General features: G+C 40.2%; 1 pseudogene; it reads right to left on the bottom strand.

Moving 5' to 3' along the window:
* Positions 1–7,391: 7,391 nt before the first annotated feature.
* LOC122123340 lies at positions 7,392–8,981 on the bottom strand (annotated as a pseudogene).
* Between the last annotated feature and the right edge of the window lie 5,563 nt (positions 8,982–14,544).

Below are 14,544 nucleotides of genomic sequence, written 5' to 3'. Positions count from 1 at the left end.
CTCACTTTCCCTATTTTTTGTCCTGTGCTGGAAGACCTGATGGGAAGCTCATTCACAAGTGACAGATGTCTTCTTAGTACTTGTCTCTACTTTGTCTCCTGTTGGATGGCTAATGGTGAGTGTTGCATCCCAGTATACTTATCTAGATATGTGCTGGCCTGTGAAGAAGAAAAGGAAAATATGAACTAAAAAGTGCTATAAAACAAGTTACCATTTACAAGCAGAAATCAGGGAAATGGTTCTGGCATTACATTTGAGAACACTTGATGAGAGGGATCAGAATATTAAGGAAAGGGTTTATTAATGTAAGCATACTTTCTTGAAACACAATTTAATGTACTGGGAAAACTCTTCTCTATACTTTCAAAGGCTTAGAGAAATCAGTAATAGTTAAACAAAGCTAAGTGCTACATGACTGAGTTGGATGATCAGCTGGTAGAAAAAGTGATAAAAAGGCTTGGGAAAGTAGGCATGCTGGGTGATGTTAGAAGACATACCAGGGGGATTATGTTCTATGAGGCTGCCCAGATGGCACAGCATAAACAAAGGCCAGCAGGTACTATCAGGAGGGGTATTAGCATTGTTACAGGTAGCAATGGCTCTCCTCTGCAGACCAGGACTGATGAGGCAGTCAATCTCAGAACTGGAGTTACATTCTTTTTTTAGCTTTTTAATTTTTTTTTATTTTTGCTTATGTGGTGCTGGGGAATCGAACCCAGGGCCTCATGCATGCAAAGCAAGCGCTCTACCACTGAGCCACCTTCCCAGCCCCTTGGAGTTACGTTCTTATATTCAAGTCTGCTCCTACCATTCCTATCCTCTTTCCCATAGTTTTCATTCAGTGGTAGGTATTTATTATTCTTGTGCATTTTTGCCTTTCATCCTAACAGAGCTTCCCACATCACTATATACATGTTTGTGTAGTAATTTATGATATAAAAAACTCACAAACACAGAATCCTATCAGAGACCCTGTTAAGACAGAGAAGATGAAGAACTAGGCCCAGGACTGGGACTAGGATTCACTAATTATAAGATACAATCATGCTATTCATGCTCATAGAAGTATAACAAGGAGGGTTATAATGTTATATGAAAGTCATTAAAGTGTTTTTAAAAGCCATAATCAGAAATACAAAAACAAGAAATCATACTGTAAATCACTAAGGGAGAAATCGAATGCATAGTCATATATTTCTTTCATCATCCTCCCTTTATTTAGATGAGGAGTTACAAGAGCTTTGGATGAAGAGTAAGACCCAAGAATAGACTGTAGGCCTGGTGAGTGAATTCTTTGACCAGAAAGGAATGCAACAAAGACTAGAACCATTTTCTCTGAGCTTTTCATAGTAAGTGGCCTGCCATAGCCCCATTCTCTCTGTGTTTGAGTAATAACAGACCCATTTCCTAGACTCATTTCCTCCACATTTGTGTTATAGAAAAAAAAACTAGTATCATAGAAAAATGACTGTCAGTTGCCAAGTTGCCATATAAGTCGATAAAAGCTCAAATGGGAATGCTTTAGTTCAGAAGATATAAATACACCTGGGACTAGGACAGCATCTTTACTTCTATCTCACCCTATACATCATGTCATGCAGAAAGTGCTTCTTTCCCTCTTTCCATTTTCCCCTATTTTTTTCTTTGCCAAATTGGGCTTATGAGTTTCCCCCTTTTTTGGTGAAAACTGCCAAAATGCTTTTTGTAGATTTCAAAGCCTTGGATATAGACAATTACTAGGGAGGTGAATAAAAATTTGGCATACTGTCATACCTTCCATTTCTCCAAATCAAGGATTTCTTTTCTCATACTAATCAGAGATCCTTCTCATCCCCCAAAGGCCTTTCTCTGGTGACAGTATTGCTTTCCAAGGCACAGATGAATCGACAGCTCAGATGACACATGTAGAAACAATGGAGTGCGATCTTTCAGAGTGGAGTATATGTATTTAAGTCAGAAAGTTCTTTTTTTCATGTTAGTGTTGGGGCTTGAACTCAGACACAGGACTCCTTTAGCAGGAGGCTCTGACATATAGACTTCTGTCAACACAGATGAGTCTTCCATAGTGCTGCAGCCTATCCAATCCTCTCCTGATGCAGGTCTTAGAATGCATGGTACTCTGAAGTCCACACATCAGGCTGCATTAGAGTCTACCCCCTCCTCTGGCTCTCTATCCTTAGCCTAGTATCATAATTTCCCTAATAAATCTCTTGTACATCTAAGCCATTTGTAGCAACCTCCCTACAAATCTGCTATGCTTCATTTGTAAATACATTATCTAGATTCTCTTAAATCTGTGATCCTTTTCTCTTAGATCATTGAAGAAGTGTAGCCTCCCTCTGTTGGAATACCTTACATTGATCTATCAAATTCATCATCACTTTTTAAGGTAACTCTAGCTATAATTATTTGTACAATTTCCTCATAACTAAAGAGACTTTCCTTGGATTGCTAGACAGCTCTCAAAGATCCTGGCACAATGGCTAATAAATACTTATAAATTTATTTAATAATTCTACTGTGATGAGACTGTAAGGATAGATATCTTAAGTTTTTAATAAGGTCATCAACACCTGTGTTTCTTTCATCAGAAGACTATTTCCCAAGGGAAAAGCAAAGAAATTTTATTGAGCATAATGGAGAATATTCAGTTTGTTTAGTATTAACTGAATGTTATCGAATATGCTCTTTGCAGTATGAATTTTGAAGACAAGCCCCAAATCCTATAATTAAGTTATACTTTTACTCTTATTTGGGGGGATGGGGTTATTCCTAATTTTTAGTTCCATACAATTTGTAAATACATTTGATGGCTTTGCAGCTACCAAAGCATAGAACTAACACCCACTCATGTTTCTATACATAAACTATTCTTTTAATGTCATTAAAAAAATGCAAATAGACTATGTATTCTATGTGGGCAAAAAAAGGCAAGTACAGGGCTGGGAAGGTGGCTCAGTGGTAGAGTGCTTGCTTTGCCTACATGAGGCCCTGGGTTCGATTCCGCAGCACCATATAAGCAGAAAAAAAGCTGGAAGTGGTGCCATGGCTTAAGTGGTAGAGTGCTAGCCTTGAGCTCAAGAGCTTAGGGACAGCGCCCAGGCCCAGAGTTCAGGCCCCATGACCAGCAAAAAAAAAAAAAAAAAAAAAGGCAAGTAAATGAATCTCTTGAAACACTAAATGTATAACCAACATTTACATAGTTCACATCAAAATGATGACATCCAAAGACATATTCCTTTTGAGGCATAGATTTATCAATAAAATATTACATATCTTTTAATGTTCTGGTACAATATTCCATACACTGCAGGGAACTTAAATGTAGGTCTAGTCATCAGCTTACCAGGGATCCTCTGCCATTAGCTTTTATTAAGAACCACAATTAGGTCATAAATAAACAGACAAATTTTTTTTTTTAACTTAATTTAATTTTATTTGTGAATGCTCTGAGGTTTAGGATAAAAACTTTAAAAATTAGTTTGGTATATAGCAAAGTTATATGACAGTGAAACTAACTGCTTTATATTTTGGCCTTGTGAACTTGCCCATAGGGAAAAAGGAAGACACTTTAGTGATGAAAAATACAATAAACTATTTTGGAACTTATTTTTCAAGAGAAAGAAGGAAAAATGTTTCAACAGAATGAAAGGCTTCTTAATATTAGGGAGGCTGTGTTCTTGCTGAGTAAAAACTTCACCCACCATGGGCAGAAGACCTGCCCGCCTCCAGCTTTCCATCTATATCCCCCGCTCCCTTCTGGATCCCTAAACTACAACAAACACCTAACAGCTGCACTGCATACTTTTCCATAATCCCTCGAACTAGAAATAACCCAAGAATTCATAGCAGTTCTTAAAATCTCCAGGAAAATAACCTCTAAAAATAATCGAGACCATTTCCTTGGCTGAGGATGCAGAGATGTCCAGACAGTCCTTTGTGTATTCTTAGCCCATGTGTCCAAGGGCACTAGTTTTGATGGGAGGGCCGCACCCTAGACATGAGGGACTATTGGTTTAGATTCACTTCATGGAATGGATTATCTCACTTTTAGGCAGTGTTAGCATCTGACCCAGTGTGTCACACTTGCAAAGCAGATGCTCTACCACTGCTGCCATGCCCCAGTCTTTTTTGCGCTGAAGCTTTTTGCCCACGCCAGCCTGTGATCCTCCTACTTGCACTTCGTGTCATGCTAGGATGACAGATGCATGCCACCATGCTCAGCTTTTCCAGGACTTTTTTTTCTTTTTGCCCAGGCTATGCTAGAACCTCAAGCCTCCTGGTCTCCCATGGAGCTGAGATCACTTTTTTATTAAAAAAAGAAATTCTGAGTCTTAAATTTGATTTTCAAAAAGCTCAATATCGTGTGCCAGAAAATTTATTTCACTCCAAATATAAAATCCTATGCTTCTAATTTTAAAATGCTCAGCCAGCTCTGGCATATTGTGTATTTTTAATGTCCACCAATGAGCCCAATGTAGGCTGGCTGTGTTCCTGTCACATCCATGTTTCTGCTTCACCCAGTACTGACTGCTCTGGCCTTGGATCCTTTACTTTCTCAAAGACCATCTCTCAGCAACTTAAGATTAACAACTGTACCTCAAGCGCTCATCTCCCCAGCTCTAACTGCATTACCACATACAGAACCACCTGACCCGAGAACCTGTAACAGCCTCCCACCTGACTCTCAGCACAGTCAGACACTGGCGATGTCAGCAGCCTGGTCTGGGATCCACTTATACAATGTGATAGTTCGCTGGCTTTGTGGAGGGAACCAATGTGGAATCAGTGCACGGTAACAGTCAAAGCTGGCCATTCTGAGACAGTAAACTATAAGCCAACATATGGATACAGCAGACCTACTTATACAATAACACACTTTGTGTGCTGGTGTGAAGTCAAAGCAGTCCCCCAAACAGACGATTAATTGTGACAGGGCAGGGACCACAGGAATCACAGTAATCTGGAATCTCCTTCTCTACAGGCTTAACAGGATGAGAGCAGCCATCACACCCCCAGTATGGAGACAAAAATAATGAAGTCATCACAATGACACTTTGCTCTGAAGCAGGGACACAAGAGGGATAGGCAGATCGATGGAGGCCCAAAGTTCCTTAGGGTTCCAGAAAAGAACCTCTGCTGGGCAATGAGGACATCTAGTCCCTCCTTTCAGGAGCCAAAGCAAGAAGACTGAGCAAGGAGAGCCAGACTTCCCTGCTGGACTTTCTCACAGGAGCGGATTCATATACTGAGCTGCTTCACTGAATACTGCCACCACAAGAGAAGTGGAACGAGGTCTCCAAAGAAGGCACTTATGGCAGAACATTTGCAAATCCCACTGCGGGCTGCATCTGACAGGAGTCTGCTCCTTGCTGCAGCTGGACCCAACAGCAGTGTGAGAGGACAGCATCCTATGTGCCAGGTTCTGTGGTGTCATCTGAGGGGGGCTCTGCCTTGAATGTTCTGTCCCCCATAGTTTGTTGGTTCAGCAGAAGTTTAAGTCACTGGCAGGATTGCTCAGGAGCTTCTTGAAGGCCCTTGGTGACTTTCTCATCTGATTGCTGCCTCTACCACCAGCTATAAGTGGCCTCAGCTTCCCAAGGTCCCCACAGCCTCTGCTGGACTGATGGCCTCTGGTGAAGTGCCCCGGCACTGGCCCTTCTACTTGAAATGGGTAGGCCTGACTTGTCTCATCAGAGATCACAGAGGGGAGCCACAGAATTGTGGTTTGAATCTGAAGAAGTCCTGGTCACTGCCAGCTTGGAGCTCTGAACTGTCCGCCATGTTGTGAAGGACACCAGAGACAACATAGGAGAGACCCTGAGGACTCTACACAGAGACAGAAGCCTAGCACCTCAGGCACCCTGCTAACCACCTAAGTGACCATTCTTAGGACTTGCAGACTGACTCAGTTGACCCAGCTGAGACCAAGGTGGGAGATATCATTGACATTTCATGATTGTGATACCTCCTTTGCTTTAAACACAAGATAAATATGCCAAATGCAAAGACAGAGCAACAGCTATCCCCTCATGACTTTATCTTCCAACAGCTAATGACAACTGGCTGTCTGCCAAGAGGAAAATACATCCCACCCTAATTCATAAGGCTTGTTTCTCATGACTTCATGACTTTTTAATTCATTCTTTTTTGGGTTTAGGGGTGCAGGTACAGCAGTTTGAACTCATGTAGCCTCTTGCTTACTAGGCTGGTGAATCATTCCCTGAGCCTTCCCCCCAGCTCATTCCTGTGACTATTTAATAACAATGCAAAGATAATCAACTCATGACAATCTCAGATGTTGGCTTAATGATCATTTAGGTGGTGGTGGTAGGGGGGAAGAAGCTGCAACCAAAGTGAATATCCATTACTGACTGGATAAATGCTTTGGCTGACTGTGTCCCCTACATGCATGACTTAGAAACTTGCTCTTTAATGTGATGCTTGCAGAGGTGGGCAATGATAGGGGTGATGAGGGGCTTTCAGCCCCTCCTGCTCTCTGTGACCCTGCAGTACCCTCTGTTCTGTTATACACAGCAGGATGTGGCTTCCCATTGTGCAACTACATTATAATTGATCCAGACTATGGTTTTGGTATTCTTTTCAGCAACACAAACCAGAGTAAGATGGCAGCGATGGTGAACAGAATTATTCTCACTTCCCAGGGATGCTGTTACTTAACTTCCCCAAGTGTCCCATGATCCTCACAGAAAAAAAGGGGGGGGGGGGAGTCAAATCAGTTAAGGTTATAAAAAGAAAAAAAACTGCCCACAGCTAGACTCTCAATCCCATAATTTGTAAAATAGGAGCACAATTTCACTGCTTCCTCAATTCAAAGCAGAATTCTAAAAAGAACATTGTCTACATTGTAGAGATGATTTCTTTGTATCTGAGGACAGGAATTTCTTAGAATACAGTGTTCTTTAAATGGTTTCAGATTTTCTTTTTTTTTTTCTTTTTTGTCGGTCGTGGGGCTTGAACTCTGGGCCTGGGTGCTGTCCCTCAGCTCTTCAGCAAGGCAAGCGCTCTACCACTGGAGCTACAGCGCCACTTCCGGTTTTCTGGTGGTTTTATTGGAGATAGGAGTCTCACAGTCTTTCCTGCCCGGGCTGGCTTTGAACCGCAATCCTCAGATCTCAGCCTCCTGAGTAGCTAGGATTACAGGCGTGAGCCACCAGCGCCCGGCTGGTTTCAGATTTTCTTATCAAAAAGTAGCTGACAACTGGATAAGCCTTCCAGTTCACTCTTAAGCAAATTTTCCTGCCTCTGTTCTTGACCTTGGTGGGGGAGGGGTCAAAGTCTGCATCTATTTCTGTGCTGGGGTGCCCTCACCAGAAGCTCTTCTGCTGCTTTATCAGGCCCACGTTCCTGTAGACAAGCACTGTCCTCCCTCAGGTCAGCACTCTGTTCGCCTGGTCTGTTAGGGAATACTTATTCGGGTACTCATGCCCTCTCCAGTTGCTTTACTGCTATTCTTAACTCCTGTGATGTTGTGTTTCAATATAATGCTGGATGGCCATGTAGATGAACTGGTACTGTGCATCTGGACCATCCCTGATCTCTGGGACCCCACTGGTTTTGGGAAAATCAATGTCACCTTTCTCTCTGCTGATGTTGATAAGAATATAGATTATGAGGAACATTCCCTTCAGCCAATTCCAGCACTGCAGTGAACCACAACAGGGTCTGCATCCATGATGCTCTCTCTGCTTGTGGTGGACCTCCTCCAGGAAGTCTAGCATGCCTTCAGGGTCACTGGGCATATCATGGTCCATCCAGGTTCAAAAGTGGTCTTGCCAGACCATTCTCTCAGTGTTCCTTGTCCAATCTTCAAGAGCTTGAGTTTTCTTAGTGTGTAGCCATAATCCACTGCTTTCTTTGATGTTCTGGATATGCATGACTCCATACTCTTTGAGCAATACTGATGCAGCCATTACTTGTTGCATTTGCTCTTCCCTTTCTGCACTTTCTTGGTTGTCACAACAATCTCTCTGAAGTTCTCCTAGAACACCATCCACCAGAAGTCACTCACCATGTTCTGCAGGCAGCCTTGCGTGGCAATGTAACTCTTTTTGGGCTTTGTATTGTTGCACTTGGTTTCAAATTCAGGCATGATGATGTTTGCACTGATGTAATCAGAAACAGGCTTATTAGGATCCCTGTCATTCAGGACCACCCTGATGTGACTGAAGGAAGGGCAGGATGTTCTTACATCTGTTTTTGTTCTCATGTTCTTGCTTCTGACCCTCCTTTCAGCTGTAGAGAAGTTTGCATTCCTGTTGTTGTAGTATTTCAAACTCTTGACTTTATCTGTGGTCTTGGCTAACTTGCTCAATTCTCAAATCTGGCTTTTGATTTTGTCAGCAATAATTGAAGTCATGTTGAGTTGTAGAACTGTGCCCAATGTGACCATCATAGGATTCTCCTTGTAATGTTTCACCAGATCTGTCAAAGAGTCAAACAGTTTTCTTCCACCAACGTCATTTCCGCTTCTGACAGCAAATCCTGACATGGGTCACTTTAGACTTGCTATTGTTGCTCTCTCTCGTCACCGGTGCACACAGAACAAAATCCCCAGGGTTGCTCTGGTTCTCTCCATACAAGAAAGCTGCCATGCTTTCCTTTCTCGATCAGCAGTTTCTACGCTTCTTTTCCAGGGAGTTGACCATGAAACCACAGTTTAGAGGTAGAATCTGCACAGTTCAGTGGGTACTTGAGGTAGATCACATCTCCATTCTTCTCTTTCAGCTGCCCATGATGCTTCATGTAATACTGGACCAGCTTAGCCAGGTGGCAAACTTCTCCCCTCCACACAGGTTGTAGTAGTCCCCCATGTTCTGAACCTTGATGTGGGTGACACCTCCATTTCTTCTAACAGAAAGCATGAAGTCTCCAGAGTTAATTTTACTGGGTCTTGCCAAAAAGCTACCATCAACTCCTGTGGTCAACAGTAGATTTTCTGCCCGCACGCGTGAAACCATCTCCACAATATCATGTTCCTTCCACCCGCTGGCTCTGGGGCAGCCCCGTTCCAAGCTCAGGCTCTGCTTTGCCCAGTCATTATCAGGCTGGGCCCATAGGAGGTCAGCTCTGAACCAGATGGGGCCATTGGGGCACAGAGCCAGCCTGCTGTGCACAGAACCCCCTCTAGGCCTGGGGGATCCCAGACTCTGTGCAGCTTCCCCTCAAGCCTAGCATGCTCCTTCTTTTCCTCCTAGCCCCTCCACTCTTAATTACTTAAATGGATGTTTAAGGATTTTTTCTATTACAATCTAAATGTAAGGATATGGTTTTTGTTTTGTTTTGTTGTTGGATTTTTTGTGTGTTTGTTTGTGCTGGTCCTGAGCTTGAATGAGGGCCTGCGCACTGTCCCTTAGCAGTTTTGCTCAAGGCTGGTGCTCTACCACTGGAGCCACAGCTCCACTTCTGGCTTTTTTTTTTTTTTAAGGCATTTTGTTGAAGATAAGAGTATCACAGACCTTCCTGCCCGAGCTGGCTTTGAACTGCAATCCTCAGTTCTCAGCTTCCTGGGTAGCTAGGATTACAGGTGTGAGCCACTGGTGTTCTAGCAAGGATAAAAAAAATTTTTTTAAAGCATTTACTGCTCTGGGCTATAGCAAAGAGATAGGATATGTTCTTACTATTCTCAAGTTTCTAGGCTCAATCTCCAGCACCGATAATTCTATAAAAAGAAGAAAAATTATTTACTCATATTTGTTATTATTGCTATAATTTTCTTGTGTTTTCAAAATACTGTTTTCCCATGATCTCTACAATTGTCACATTTAAATTTTTAGGCTCCTCTTCTGATAGCTGCCTGATACTGTTCAGTGTGCTTTTCTGGTTGTTCTCTTTAATCTCTCTATGAGATTTCATCTACTCCATACCTTAAGTACCATCTTTTAAAATTTATTTAAGTGGCTGTATGAAAGACTTTCTATTTAACAAAGTAGTTTATGAATACAATACACCTTGATCAATTTCACTCCCTTCAACATTGTCACCAATCTCTCTACTATCTACCCCTTTTTTCACTCTTTTATTTTTGCCAGGCCTGGGACTTGAATTCAGGTCCTGAGCACTGTCCCTGAGCTTTTGCTCAAACTCTACCACTTGAGCCACAGTGCCACTTCTGACTTTTTCTGTTTATGTATTACTGAGGAATCGAACCCAGGGCTTCGTGCATACTAAGCAAGCACTCTTCCATTAAGTCACATTTCCAGCCCTCCCCTCCTTCACTGTTCTTAATCTTGTAGATATATATTGGATCTTGCCTGCATTTTCCCCTTCTACTTCTTTTCATTCTTCATTTTTTTTTCCTTTGACCCTACCCCACTCATTTTAAGTATCTGCTTCCTGGTATTTTATTTTGCTGAACTTTGATTTTGGCTTTCTAAGGAATTACATAAGTAGTACCTTTTTTGTTGAGTATAATGTTTGCTGAATTACCTTTTTTTTTTTGTCGGTCATGGGGCTGGAACTCTGGGCTTGGGTGGTCCTTGTGCTTGTTAGCTCAAGTGCTCTACCGCTTGAGCCACAGCAACACTTCCAGTTTCCTAGTGGTTTACTGGAGATAAGAGTCTCATGGACTTTCCTGCCTGGACTGGCTTTGAACCACGATCTTCAGATCTCAGCCTCCTGAGTAGCTAGAATTATAGGCGTGAGCCACTGGCGCCCGGCCTGAATTACCTTTTTTAACTACAGATGCTCATATCTAACTATGGAGATTATACTATTTGTAGTTTTGAACAGAAACTAAATATGAATAACTTAATCAAGGAGAAAATCATTCACAGGATATTATGATTCATAGAATTTGGAGATAGGCAAGAACTAAGAGGAGAAAATCCTGCACATACCTTGCAGCAAGAACTCTACTACATTTCAGTCATTTTGTACAAGATTGGGTAAGTTATCATTTTGTACAAGATTGGGTAAGTTAGCATTAGTTTGGTATACTTAGAGATAAGTGCCATCTCCTTTGTTAAGGAAGTTTTGGTAACAATCTTGATGGAATTTTGTTGATTCCTCCAGATTTAAGTCCTTAAAGGGAATTACTAACTGTGCGCACAAACTGAGAGGAGTTCTCAAAAGAAGAAATATAAATGGCTAATAGCTACATGAAGAAGTTCATAATACTAAACCACAAGGAAGTACAATAAAAATCACACTAAGTTCCATTTCACCCCAGATTAGACATAATCAAGAAAACAAATAACCTGACTTATCTATCTGTAACCCCTCTGTACATCACCTTTATTATAACAATGAAAAATAAAAACAATAAATGCTAGCAAGGATGTGGAAAAAAGAAAACCCTCACACACTGTTTTAGGATTGTAAATTAGTGCAACCACTTATTAATCAGTATGGAAGTTCCTGAAAAGGCTAAAAATAGACTTTCACTATGACTGCCATACTGTTTGGGGCATGTATCTGAAGGGGAGTGAATCAATAAAAAAAAAGACATACTCCTGTATACTTTCTTATTGTAGTATTGTTCACAATAACTAAACAGCAGAATCACTGTTGAGCTGAGGTGTCAGACATCAGATGAATGGATGAAAAAGATATGGTACCCATATATCAATATCATGGGATCCTACTTAACCATAAAAAAATGAAATCATGGGCTGGGAGGTGGCTCAGTGGTAGAGTGCTTGCCTTGCATGCATGAGGCCCTGGGTTCGATTCCATAGCACCACATAAGCAGAAAAAAAAAAGCCGGAAGTGGGGCTGAGGCTCAAGTGGTAGAGCGCTAGCCTTGAGCTGAAGAGCTGAGGGACAGCGCCCAGGCCCAGAGTTCAGGCCTCACTACCGAAAAAAAAAAAAAAAATGAAATCATGTTATCTGCAGGAAAATGGATGAAATTGGTGGACATCATTTTGAAAAAGAAAAATTAAGCTAAAAAATCAAATATTGTATACCTTCATTCATATATGGAAGCTAGACATGTATATACAAAAAAATATATGTATATATCCCTACAAGCATAAAATTGTATTTATATACACACATATACATATATACCAAAGTACTCAGAACACGATTCTGATTGGGCACTGTTTAGAAAGATATGAAGAGAGGGAAGGAAAAATAAAGGATGGAGGGTAATTAATTTTGCAATAAAATGAAAATATATATGAATGTGACATAAATCTCCAATGACAGTTGCTAATTAACAGGGTGTTGGGGCTTGGGGAAAGATAAATTTGAAAAGAGGTTGGCATAGTGGAGAGGGTGAGTGAGAATGAGTATGATTGAAATATTTTGCATATATCAAAGTAGAACAATGAGGCAGGTGGAGGTTTGTGTTGGTAATGGTAGAAGGTAAGGGAGATTGGTTGGGATATATTGTATATATGTGTGGAAATGTCACAAACACCTTTTATATAATTAATATATTGTAATGAAAAAATTTAGTAGGTAATGAATGTCTCTGATGATGGCATAATAGTGGTGGTATACACACAAATTGATGATTATTAAAATGTTAATATTTAAAAGTTTCCTAGATAATAATTTCATAGGAATAAAAAAATAAGTGATTAGGAAATGAGATAAAGAATAAATGTAGGCAATAAGTAGTTTGGTAATCTCTTATACTAGTTCCAGCTAAAAGAGCAATTTAAAAGAATAAATTTTTAGATTAAAGTTGTGGTTTGATTCTATTGACTGCATGTTTTCCTGAGTACATTTCTCTATGGATATAGTCCTTGTTTCTATACAGTTTTCCTGAATTTTGTGCTAGCTTTGTGGAGCATAAGATGTAGCTGTTAGAAACCAACAAAAATAACAAAGATATAAGTCAAAATAAAATTTGTAGGAAGATGGTAGGTACAGTGGAATAAAACAACAAAGCAAAGTGCACCTGAGTGTAGGGCAAAGTTGCAATTTTAAAGTCAACCTTTTGCTCAAGGCTTATAATTGCTCAATAAATATCCACATGCCCTGGTTCCTATAACTTCTATGACTTAATCTTGTGATAGTTTTCTTTGTCTTTTTTCTATCTGACCAATTGACTGCTTTAACATTTTTCAAATACTCCAAACATGCTTTAACCTCTGTTTGGAACTCACTTATTACAGATAACCCCATCCCTGGATCCCTAAAGTATTTCCAATGGCCCTTTCTTGGTGAGATTATATCTAGCCACCTCATTTAAAATCACTCCTTCATTTCCTGAGGCCATTTCCCCATTTCTGTTACTTGGTTTCTTTTCTTTAACTATATTGTATGGATATGTAATATAGTATGCAATACACTTGTTTGTTGTCTATCTCCCCCACTAGCTTTTTTTAGGGGGTCAGTCATGGGGCTTGAACTCTGAGCCTGATCTCTGTCCCTCAGCTCTTCAGCTCAAGGTGTATGGTCTACCAGTTGAGCCACAGCACCACTTCTGGTTTTCTGATTGTTTATTGGAGATAAGATCTCCTGAGTATCTAGGATTACAAGGCTTGAGTCACCGGTGCCCCCCACTAAATCTTAAGTTTGCAAAGGCATGGCATTACCATGCCTAGAACATAGTAAGTAGTCAAATATTTGATGTAAAGTTGATGATGAATGAGATGATAGCTAAGCTGAGATTAAAGTAGAGAACTTGAAAGACAGTAGCAGTTGGGACCAACTTCTGTGTGTGACTTGAAACTTAGAGGACAACACATATTTTCTTTAAATTCCTTTGCATCTGATCACTCTTGAAACCTGGAGAAATTCTTGTTACCAAGCAATTACTATAAATAACCTGGGTTGCATTGACATTTATGGCCTATAGTACCTCAATATCTTTCTTACTCCGATCTGCTAAGAGATTACATAATACATATTTAAACATTAAGAAGATAATTTTTCTTTAGCTCATAACCATAGAAATGAGGTTGTGCTGATTTCACAACCGATGAGAAGAAGATAGCACTGGAATTATGCTTATTTTTATGTGTCAATTACTATCAATTTTATTCACAGTGAAATTTTTATTTTGAAATTCACCAGGACAAAAAGACATGTCATTAAATATCTATAATAGGATTTTTTTCCTGAGGTAGGATTACTTCTAGCACACTAAGTTATGCCTATTATTTGATACCTGCATATGTTGTTTTTACCATTTTTTTTTTTACTAGCCATGAAATCTTGGAATTGAAATTAATCACAGTAGAAAAACAGAAGTTGTAATGAACCAAGAAGTGGTATAAGCCACACCTTCCAAATGCTGGAAAGAGACAGTATCTGCTAATATCATTCCTTTTATCACCTGTACATTAGATGTTTGTTATGTGGAGCATGCAGTTCATCCTCTCAGGCAGGAAACAGAATGGACTGCTCGATCATGAACATTATAAACCTTTACATATAGCTGGCATAACTTGATGCTGCACCTATAACATTTGCTTTTAGAGCATATTAAAATTCTACCATACCTCAAACACTATTATAAAGATCAGTATATAAAATAGGTAGCTAGTATTTGGTATATTTTCTTGTCAATCTATTCCATATATTAGAACTTTTAAAATGTTAAGAAATTTTATATGGTCATTGTAA

This window comes from Dipodomys spectabilis, unplaced genomic scaffold, assembly GCF_019054845.1.
Source record: "Dipodomys spectabilis isolate Male_0828 unplaced genomic scaffold, ASM1905484v1 ptg000227l, whole genome shotgun sequence".
NCBI lineage: Eukaryota > Metazoa > Chordata > Mammalia > Rodentia > Heteromyidae > Dipodomys > Dipodomys spectabilis.
The sequence above is the reverse complement of the archived record's forward strand: the minus strand, read 5'-3'. Positions and strand labels throughout refer to the sequence as shown.